We start from the raw sequence: 12,298 nt of genomic DNA on the forward strand, positions 1-12,298 counted from the left end.
AACTGGTGAACCCGATCCTCCATCTTAGCTACAATAGTGGGAGCATACCTAGCCAAAGAATCAAACTGAAGGATGTACTCCCGAACACTCATATTACCCTGTCGAAGAGTCAAGAACCTATCAACTCTAGCCTGTCTAAGCTCTGGTGGAAAATAATGACGAAGAAAAGCCTCTGTAAAATCCTGTCATACTGCTGGAATGGCATCCTCACCTCTGGACAACTCCCAAGACTCGTACCAAGTAATTGCAATATCCCGAAGTCTATAAGAAGCTAGCTTAACTAACTCAGTCGCAGTGGCCTTCATTACCCTCAATGTCCTCTGCATCCTATCGATAAATACCTGAGTGTCCTCATTTGGATCTGCTCCAGTGAATATTGGAGGGTCCAAATAAATGAAATCACGAACCATCGCACTAATGGCCCTATCTGCATGACCAATACCAACCTCCTGGTGTCGAGCTTGTGCGGCCACTAATCGAGTCAATAGTTGAATATCATCTCTCATCTCCTGACCCGGTGCATCCGGATGAGGAGTTGGGGGTACTAGAGCTGGTGCTGGAGCTGGTGCCCCTCGGATCTCCTCTGGAGAGGGCAGGGTATGTAAAGTCTGATATGGAGTCTCACTATGCGACTCTCCCTTAGACCAGGTAACTCGTGGCGATCTATTTGTAGTCTCATCATCCACGGACTTGCCCTTCTGGGCGGTTGTAGCCTTCTTGGGCATCGCTGAAAACATAACTTGTCGTTAGGAAAATGAATTCTTATATCGCACGATCTAAGATAAGAAAGAAAAGTAACCATCCTAAATATCTTGTAGCCTCCTGTCTATAAGTATGGTGCATAACACACCCATAAACAAGACTCTACTAGACATGGTCTGTAGACAACCCTAGGACAGAACTGCTCTGATACCACTTTTGTCACGACCCAAACCGATGGGCCGTGACGAGTGCCCTAGTTCTACCTATTGAGCACCCTAAGCATTCATCTAAGATATAAACATGAAATAAGTGTAGGTCATGCATAACATCTGGAAATAAACTACTAATCCATATGAACAACCTACGTGAGAAAATATGCCCTAAGGACATATATATATATATATATATATATATATATATATATATATATATATATATATATATATATATATATATATATATATACGGAATACGGTAGGGCGAGCCGACAAGGCCACATACTATATAACTATACATGACTGTCTACAGACTTCTATTAGAGTGTACAACTATATAAAGGACGGGACAGGGCCCCGTCGTACCCATATATGTATGCGAACACATCGTACCAAAACTCAAAGCAGCTCCGGATCAAATGGAGCACACCAACTCTCGTTGATCAAGGATCCTAAGAAGGGGGACCGTCAGCCTATCTACATGCACCTGCGGGCATGAAACGCAGCGTCCCCAGGCAAAAAGGGACATCAATACGAATAATGTACTGAGTATGTAAACCATGAAAATCAGTACATAAAAGACATAGATGAAACATGGGGTAAAGAATTCCACATGTGAGTCTAAATAACTTTGTGAATTCTGAAACATTTATAATGCCATGCACGTGCATGTAAATGTCGTATCATGCATAGGTATAGGTGTACATAACATCATCAAGCCTCTGAGGGCATCCCATCGTATCATCTCAGCCACTGTGGGCAAAATAATCAACATATACCAGCTGATCAGGTGGTGGTGCATATATAACGCCGTAACCTTTTCCCATATCCCATATACATATAATATACGCGTATATAACGCCTTCTGGTCATGGGTCAATGTACATGTATAAATGCATGAAATGCATAAGAAATACATTAATATGATTTCTCGAATATCATAAAATTAATATGCCTTTCAGACAAACTTTATCAAATACGTATTTTTCTGAGACCCATGAATAGAGGATATAATAATAATTCACATAGGGAATCAAGAATATAGACACCCCTAGTATTTCTATGAATAGAGTCATTTATGAAAGTTGCGTATTTTGCTCGTTTCGTTTGTATCATTTGGATCATGCCAAAAAGAAAGAAGGGATAGCCTTAACATACCTCAAGTCGTCAATGCAACTCAACAACAAGCTTATGACAACTAGCGCGCCAACCCTATAACAAAGAAATGCTTTTACAATTTAGATGGTGATAGTATATTACGTAATTCAAACGATAACTCGATTCTAAAATAAAACGGGCAGCATTTCCCCTGATTTTACTGCTCCCTCAAGCCTATTATAGGCAAGATAAAAATATAATATTGTTAGCAACTCAAAACCAACCTAATTACAATTCGGGACCTTCAATACAACAAAACCTCAAATATACCATAATACACCAAATCAACAAGTTATCAATTAGCCTGTAACTACAACGATGAGCGACCAACCTACTACCCTACCACATGTAGCATTTCTCCACGCCTTTTCTTCCAAACACCATAAATCAGTAGCACAATAGACAGCCCAAAAGCAACACGAAACAGCCCACAAAATAGTCCACTACAAGTCAAATAACTCAAACTCATGGCTTCCGATCACCGTCCCGTGAGGTCTAACTGTTAGGAAACAAATTTATCAACTTTTCTTGATATTTTAAAGCTTAAATACAGAAAATAGGAATTTTTATTAATTATTAAATACATTCCAAAACTCAAACTACAAATAAAAAGAGAGGCGATATAGCGATACTTACGCCGTAGGGATCGTTCTGATGTTATCGCTTCTCGATTTCGTACCCGTGATGTTAGTATTATTTGAAGCACTATTAGAGAACTCAAGGACCATTTTTTATGGAGTTCTCTGGTCAGATTATGTGTAAAAATGAAGAGAGAGAGAGAGAGAGAGAGAGAGAGAGAGAGAGAGAGAGAGACGAGTTAAAGCAATATAACAACTTTTGAAAAGTCAAAAGGTGCTAGCTTGGCACCCTCTGATTCGCCTATCTTTCAACGCTTATATCTTTTTATCTGGATATCGTATGAATAAATGGTTAAGAGAGTTAGAAACTACATTCCAAGACCTTCAATTTGGTATATTATATGTCCCAAAAGGACCTCATATAGCATACGAAATATATTTCTCAAAAGGCTATGTTACATGGCAAATCCTTAGTTGGTTTTTCCGCAACTTTAATCCGATTTTTCCCAAACTTTATATATTTTATCCAAACATCATATATAGTTGAATTATGACTTTAAACTCATTTAAATCATAATTAACAAGTCTCATATTCATTATACGTCACCTTGGGGCGCACAGGGTGTAACACCTAGGCTTTTTATCTATTTGGAATAAACCTTAAAACAATTATCTCTAGTCTTCTTTCTTTATTTTACAATCATTAGTGTAACATTAGAAATACAAAACATATACTTGTTGTGGGAGTGCAATCTAGATAATCCAATTGCTCAACTTGGAATATTTACCCCTAGTTCCCATCTTAGCTCCTTGTGGATTCGATCCCGACTCTTAGTTGGGTTTCTATTATTGCATACGACCGTTTCATACCTCTTTTGAGGTGTGATTTTGACGTGATTAATTTTTGGCATCATTGCCGGGGAGTTACTCGCGATGCAATATAGGCTCTTGGTGATGGACGTTGGTATTATGTTAAAGAGGAGGAAAAGGTCTACTCGAGGAAGTCCGAGAATCAGGTGGGAACACTTAACTAAGGATAAAGCCCAAGAGTTGGAGGGGCGGTTTTTGGTTATGGGAGCTTGGAGGAGCAGTGGTGACGTGAGCAGTATGTGGTCAGCGAAAGTAGACTGTATTAGGGAGGCTGCAAGAGAGGTGTTAGGAGTCTCGACGGGCGTCTCTGGTAGGCACAAAGGAGACTGGTGTGGAATGAATTGGTTCAAGGTAAAGTGGAAGCTAAGAAGGCGGCGTACCTGAAGTTAGTGGGGAGCATAGATGAGGAGGAGAGGCGAGTATGCATGGAGATATATAAGACAGCTAGGAAGGAGGCCAAGTTGGCGGTCAAAGAGGCTAAGACTACGGCTTATGGTCGTATGTACGAGGAACTGGGTAAAAAATATGGGGAGAAGAAGTTATTCCGGTTGGCTAAGTTGAGAGAGAGGAAGGCTCGGGATTTGGACCAAGTGAGATGTATCAAGGACTAAAATGGTAGAGTATTAATGGAAGATGCCCAGATTAAGAGGAGATGGCAGACTTACTTTTATAAACTTCTGAATAAAGAAGGGGATCAGGATATTATGCTAGGCGAATTGGAGCGTCACCGTGACTTTGGGTACTACAGGCATATCGAGGTTGATGAGGTCGTGGGAGCTATGCATAAGATGAGTAGGGCAGAGCGACCGGGCCAGACGAGATTCCGGTGGAATTTTGGAAGTGTGGGGGGAGAGCAAGTTTGGAGTGGTTGACTAGGTTGTTTAATGTTATTTTTAAGGCGAAGAGGATGTCGCATGAGTGGAGGTGGAGTACGGTGGTCCCATTGTATAAGAACAAAGGTGATATCCAGAGTTGTAACAATTATAGGGGTATCAAATTACTGAGCCATATCATGAAAGTGTGGGAGAGGGTGGTTGAAGTGGGAGAGGGTGGTTGAAGTGGGGGTGAGGATGACAGTGTCTGTATCCAACAACCAGTTCGGGTTCATGCTGGGTCGTTCAACTACAGAAGCTATACACCTTGTTAGGAGGTTGGTGGAACTGTACAGAGAGAGGAAGAAGGATCTGCACATGGTCTTTATTGACCTAGAGAAAGCGTATGACAAGGTTCCTAGAGAAGTTCTCTAGAGATGCCTGGAGGCAAAAGGTGTGTCGGTTCCCTACATTATGGCGATTAAAGACATGTATGATGGGGCTAAGACTCGGGTTAGGACAGTATGAGGTGACTCTGAGCATTTTTCGATTGTAATGGGGTTGCACCAAGGTTCTGCGCTCAGTCCGTTCTTATTCGCCCTGGTAATCGACGCGTTAACACACCATATTCAAGGGGAGATGCCATGGTGCATACTATTCGCCGATGACATAGTTCTAATTGATGAGTTACGAGCCGGTGTTAACGAGATGCTAGAGGTTTGGAGACAGGCTATTGAGTCTAAGGGTTTCAAGCTGAGCAGGACGAAGATGGAATACCTGGAGTGTAAATTCAGCGCTGAGCCAGGGGAAGTGGGCGTGGATGTGAGGCTTGAATCACAGGTCATCCTGAGTAGAGGCAGCTTCAAGTACCTTGGTTCAGTTATCCAAGGGGTAGGGGAGATTGACGAGGATGTCACACACCATATTGGGGTAGGATGGATGAAGTGGAGGTTAGCATCTGGAGTCCTATGCGATAAGAGAGTGCCACCAATACTCAAAAGTAAGTTATATAAAGCGGTGGTTAGACCGGCCATGTTGTATGGGGCTGAGTGTTGGCCCGTTAAGAACTCACATATCCAGAAGATGAAAGTAGCAAAAATGAGGATGTTGAGGTGGATGTGCAGGCACACTAGGATAGATAAGATTAGGAATGATGTTATTCGGGAGAAGGTGCACGTTGCTTCCATTGATGACAAGATGCGGGAAGCGAGACTTAGATGGTTTGGACATGTTCAAAAGAGAAGCCCGGATGCTCTGGTACGGAGTTGTGAGCGGCTGGTTGTGGAGGGCACGAGAAGAGGTAGAGGGAGGCCTAAGAAGTATTGGGGAGAGGTGATCAGACAGGATATGACGAGGCTCCATATTTCCGAGGACATGACACTTGATAGGAAGATGTGGAGGTCGGGTATTATAGTTGTAGGTTAGGATGTAGTTGAGTCTAGACTTACTTCATACCATTGTGGGACTAGCCAGGTAGGGTTTTTGTCTAAGATAGCTAGTGACAATATTGTGTTTTACTACTTCGCTTTTCAGTGCATATCCTATTTACTAGCTATCGCTTTTGCTTTGCATCTTTCTTCTGCATTTCATGGTTTTCCTATTTTTTCTATGATTGTTGTGATGAAACTAATATTGTCTCCTTTTGTCCTTTTGCCTTTTTGTTTCTTGAGCCGAGGGTCTTTTGGAAATAGCCTCTCTACTCCTTTGGGGTAGGGGTAAGGTCTGCGTACACACTACCCTCCCCAGACCCCATTAGTGGAATTTTACTGGATTGTTATTGTTGTTGTCGCCGTTGCCGGGGGGTTAAAAACGGTGTTAGCTATATATTTGGGTGTGTTTTTGGAATATCTTCTTTTCCTTCCGTGTTACTAACTTGTTTGAGAAATCGTAGGTACAACCATGGCAAATAATGAGCTCGGAAATATTGCTTTGGGGGATGTGGACGTCGAGGATGAGCAAGTTGATGAGGTTCCTCTTGAACCTCAAGCTAATAGAAGAGGACGTGTGCCTCATAATAATGTCCCCGCTCCACCCCCACTTCTACCACGAGCGGCTCCACACCGGGTGTTACCCAATGATGGATATGCCAGTGCAATAGTCCATCCCCGTATTAGGGCGGACAACTTTCAAATCACTAATGTGATGCTCACTTTGCTAGAGCAACGAGGTTTCTTCACTGATGCTCCAAGTCAAAATGCATACAAACACTTGAAGGGGTTTGTGGACACTTTTTGGGGGAGAAAACAAACAAATGTCTCCGAGGATGCATTGAGGCTAAGGCTTTTTCTCTTCTCTCTATGGGGGAAAGCTTTAGATTAGTTGGAACGTTTGCCGAACAATTCCATTCACACTTAGGATGAGTTGGCGGAAACTTTTATCTCTAAGTTCTTCTTCCGTGGCACATGGCTACACTTGGGGATGAGATTTTGGCATTCAAGAAAGATCCAAATGAACCACTACACGAGATATAGGAACGCTATAGAACAATGGTTAAGTAATTTTCCAATAACGATATAATGGAGAATATGATTCAACAAACTTTCTATCGTGGGATCAACATAACCAACCAATGTGTAGTGAATCAACTTGTCGGTGAGAACTTCATGACTATGTCTTATGCGGAGGCGTATGAGATGTAGATGAAATAGAGAAAACATCATCAGCATGGCAATCCTGGCTAATGTTCTACAAGCTGATCCCAACGTGATCCACCTTCACAAAGAGTTGCATGACCATGGGCAAGACATTGCCGAATTCACTACCACAATGAATCAATTAGCAATGGCTCAACCTCAACAAGTGCAAAATCCTAAGTAAGTCAATGCCATGGAGGGAGTGAACATGATGGTGAACAAAAGAAGGACCAAGGGTCCACAAGAGGATAGTGGTTTTGATCAAGACAATTCTTATAATGAACAATAAGAAGAGGTGCAATATGTAAATAACTTTCAAGAGAAACGAAAACAACTTCCAAGGCCCAAACCAACAACAATGGCGACCCCAAAATAATCAAGGCAATTGGAATTCTAACAACCAAGTAAATTGAAGTGGTGAAAACAATCAAAGGAATTGGCATAACAACAACAATCAAGGAAAGTGGAGTGGCAATAACCAAGGAAATTGGGAGGATAACAATCAAGGCGTATGGAATAACAATCAAGGCAATCGGGGGTCGGGTTTTCAAAGGCCCCCGATGTATCAACAACCGATAAACATGCCTCCCTATCCTTCCCATGGCCCTAGTTCTTCAAACAATGAGATGGGGCGTATTGAGAACATGTTCAAATAAATGATGGAAAAGAATGCCGATTCGGATGCCCAACTTGCCTCACACAACACATCGATCCGTAACTTAGAAGTTCAAATGGGGCAAATATCTCAAGCTTTAAATTCCCATCCTAGTGGGGCACTACCAAGTGACACGGTGGTAAACCCAAAGGGTGGAAACAACACGCGGCATGCCATGGCCGTTACTACAAGAAGTGGAAGAGGTGTGAATGCACCCACCTCAAGTCAAAAGCAACTTGTGGATGATGAGCAAGTGGTACAAGAAGAAGAGGTCCCGAAAAATATAATGCAATCAAATGATGAAGTTTGGATTGATATTGATGATAGTGTGGAAGAGACTCAAGAGGAGGTGAACCCGTCTAGGGATCACATTATTGACATACCGGAGTCGGTAGTGCAAAGGTTTAAGGCACCCTTGCCTAAGCCTCCACGTCCTTACTCTCAAAGACTTGCCAAACAAAATGGCGAGAATAAATTCAAAAAGTTCATGCAAATGATGAAAGGTCTCTCAATAAATGTGTCATTAGTCAAAGCTTTGGAACAAATGCCCGATTATGCAAAGTTTATGAAGGATCTCGTGACAAAGAAACGGTCAATGAATTTTGAAACTATCAAAGTCACTCATCAAGTGAGTGCAATTGTGCACTCAATAGCTCCTAAGTTGGAGGATCCCGATGCTTTCATGATTTCTTGTACAATTGGAAGTGCCGAGTTTGCTAAAACTCTTTGTGATCTTGGGGCAAGTATCAATTTGATGTCCTATTTGGTTTTTAAGTCCTTGGAAATTGGGCAACCAAGACCCACCTCTATGAGATTGCAAATGGCTGATCGTACTATAAAGAGACCTTTGGGAGTGATTGAGGATGTCTTGGTTCATGTTGATAAATTCATTCTTCTGGCGAATCTTTTCATTCTAGATTGTGAAGTTGATTATGAGGTATCGATTATTCTTGGAAGACCTTTCCTTGCTACGGGGAAGGCTCTTTGTGATGTTGAAGCCGAAGAACTCACCTTCCAGGTGGGTGATGAAAAAGTGGTATTTCATGTGTGTAAGTCCATGCGGCAACCAAATAGAAACGAGGTGTGCTCTTTTGTGGACTTGGTGACCGATGTTATTATTGATGATACAAGTGCCACAATCAATGTTGGTGATATATTGGAGGCCGTCTTGCTCAACTTTGATGATGACGAGATGGATGGCTTTATGGAATCTGTGAACTCTTTGAAAGGAATGGGATTGTACAGTTATGCACCCCGGAAACTATCTTTTATCTTGAAAATAGGACAACTCCTCTTACAAAGCCTTCCATTAAAGAGCCTCCTACCTTGGAGTTGAAGCCATTGCCTCCATATCTTCGGTATGAATTTCTTGGCCCTTGTTCTACTTTACCGGTTATTTTTTCCTCTTTTTTAACTAACGTGCAGGTAGATGCTACATTGGCGGTGCTCCAAAAGAGGAAGAAGGCTATTGGGTGGACATTGGCGGATATTTGGGGGATAATCCCCGCATTTCGTATGCATAATATCAACTTGGAGGAAGGCGCCAAACCATCTATTGAACATCAAAGGAGACTCAATGAGGCTATGCAAGAATTTGTCAAAAATGAGATTATCAAGTGGTTAGATGCCGGGGTTGTTTACCCCATTTCCGATAGTTCGTGGACTTATCTGGTTCAATGTGTCCCGAAGAAGGAGGCGTGACGGTGGTCACTAATGAAAAGAATGAGTTGATTCCTACAAGAACGGTGACCAGTTAGAGAGTGTGTATGGACTATCACAAGCTCAACAAAGTCACAAGGAATGACCATTTCCCACTTCCTTTCGTAGATCAAATGCTTGATAGATTGGCCGGTTGTGCTTTCTATTGCTTTCTTTATGGGTATTCTGGCTACAACCAAATCCTTATTGCTCCGGAGGATCAAGATAAAACAACCTTTACATGTCCATAGGGTACGTTCGCCTTCGAGCGGATACCATTTGGTTTGTGCAATGCACCGGTAACTTTTCAAAGGTGTATGATGGCTATCTTCACGAACATGGTGGAGGACTACCTTGAAGTTTTCATGGATGACTTCTCAGTGGTTGGAGATTCTTTTGATGATTGTCTTAAAAATTTAGATAAAGTTTTAGCAAGATGTGAAGAAACAAATTTGGGGCTCAATTGGGAGAAGTGTCATTTAATGGTCGAGGAAGGCATTGTCCTTGGCCACAAAATCTCAAAGAATGGAATTGAAGTTGACAAGGCAAAGATAGAGGTGATTTCTAAACTTCCACCTCCATCTTCGGTGAAGGGTGTGCAGAGTTTCTTAGGCCACGCGGGATTTTACCAGCGTTTCATCAAAGATTTCTCTAAGGTGGTGAACCCGTTGTGCAAAATTCTTGAGAAATATGCTAAGTTCAACTTTGATGATGATTGCATGAGAGCTTTTGAATTGTTAAAGTTCAAGTTGACAACTACTCCTATCATCACCGCTCCAAATTAGAGAGTCCCTTTTGAACTCATGTGTGATACAAGTGACATAGCGATTGGGGCTGTTTTGGGGCAACGCATCAACAAGATTTTTCACCCGGTCTACTATGCTAGTAAGACCATGAATAGTGCCCAAGTCAACTACATCGTTACGTAGAAAGAGCTCCTTGCCATTATGTTTGCAATTGAAAAGTTCCGCACGTACTTGATGGGTGTAAAGGTCATTGTCCACACGAATCATATGGTACTTCGTTATCTTATGAGCAAGAAAGATTCCAAAGCTCGGTTGATGAGATGGGTGCTTTTGTTGCAAGAGTTTGATTTTGACATCCAAGATAGAAAAGGGAGTGAAAACCAAGTGGCGGACCACTTGTCTCGTTTGGAGGAAGAGGGGAGGTCGCATGATGGCGTTGAAATCAATGACTTCTTCCCTGATGAGCAACTATTGGCTACTTCAATGAAAGAGGTGCCATGGTTCGTAGATCTAGCAAATTTTCTTGTGTGTGGTATCATTCCGGATGAGTTCTCTTCAAACCAAAGGAAGAAGCTCAAACGGGATTGTCAAGATTATTATTAGGATGAACCATACCTTTTCCAGATTTCTACGGATGGGGTGATTAGAAGATGTGTGGCAGAAGAAGAGCAAGGTGAAATTCTTGGAGCTTGTCATTCTTCACCATATGGTGGTCACCATGATGGGTCAAGAACGGCGGCCAAAGTGCTAAGTTGCGATTTTTATTGGCCCACTCTTTACAAGAGTGCTAGTGAACTCGTGAAAAGATATGATTAATGTCAACGGGCCGGTGGAATCTCAAAGAAAAATGAAATGCCTCTCACCACCATTTTGGAGATTGATATTTTTGACCTGTGGAGTATTGATTTCATGGGTCCTTTTGTGAGTTCTTGTAGAAACACCTACATCTTGGTCGTAGTGGATTATGTGTCCAAATGGGTGGAGGTTGTTGCTCTACCCATCAATAAAGCGAGAAATGTGGTGGCGTTCTTGAAGAGGAATATTTTCACAAGGTTTGGTACTCCGCGGGCTATTATAAGTGATGGGGGTCACATTTTTGCAACAAGGCTTTCGACACTTTACTTATCAAGTATGGTGTTACTCATAAAGTCACACCTCCCTATCATCCACAACTTAGCGGTCAAGTAGAAGTCTCCAACCGGGAGATAAAGAGTATTTTGTCCAAAACAATGAATGCTAACTAGACGGATTGGTCCAAGAAGTTTGATGATGCATTATGGGCTTATCGTACAGCTTACAAAACACCTATCAGAATGTCGTCATACCGGTTGTTGTTCGGAAAAGCTTGTCACCTTCCGATGAAACTTGAGCACAAGGCTATGTGGGCTCTAAAGAAGTTGAATCTTGATTGGGATGTAGCCGCTAACTTGAGGGTTGCACATTTGAATGAATTGGATGAAATTCGGTACCATGCCTACACAAGTTCGTCCTTGTACAAAGAAAATATGAAATATCTTCATGACAAATACATTTGGAATAGAGAGTTCAAGGTGGACGATCTCGTATTGTTGTTTAACTCATGGTTGAGGATATTTCCCGGAAAGCTAAAGTCTAAATTGAGTGGTCCCTTTGAAATTTTGGGTATGACACCTTTTGGTAAATTGGACTTGAAGAACAAAAACAATAAAGTGTTCCGAGTCAATAGTCGCCGGGTGAAGTACTATTTTGGCAAAGTTGGAGATAGCCACATCGTGGAGGTCATTCATTTCAATTGATGGTATCCTGTGTCGTGTCGCGACGTTAAATCAGGCACTTCTTGGGAGGAAACCCATGTTTCTTTTCCTTTGTAGTTAGGTTTTATTTTTGTGCTAACTTGATTTGAAGTGTGCTACAGGGATGAGTGTGCCTTACATGAATTATGGACAGACATCAGCCTAAGTGTTGCATCACTTACGGACCGCAATTGAATTGTGCAGACCGCACATTTATAGTTGTTGCAGCAAAAGTGCTCTGCGGCGGACAATTATCTTGCGAACTGCATAAATGGAAGTTGGAAAATGCCAACTCTATGAAGTTGGTCTGTTAGAAAAATGGTCAATTTGTGGTCGCAACAGGAAATCTGTGGCCGCAACAAGGAATCTGTGGCCGCAAGAAAAATTCTGCGGACCGTAGATAAGACACCAACTTAAGCTCACAAGGTAACAGAGTGCGGACCGCAACTAAAATTGTGC

The sequence above is a fragment of the Nicotiana tabacum genome, chromosome 17, assembly GCF_000715075.1.
Source record: "Nicotiana tabacum cultivar K326 chromosome 17, ASM71507v2, whole genome shotgun sequence".
Classification (NCBI taxonomy): domain Eukaryota; kingdom Viridiplantae; phylum Streptophyta; class Magnoliopsida; order Solanales; family Solanaceae; genus Nicotiana; species Nicotiana tabacum.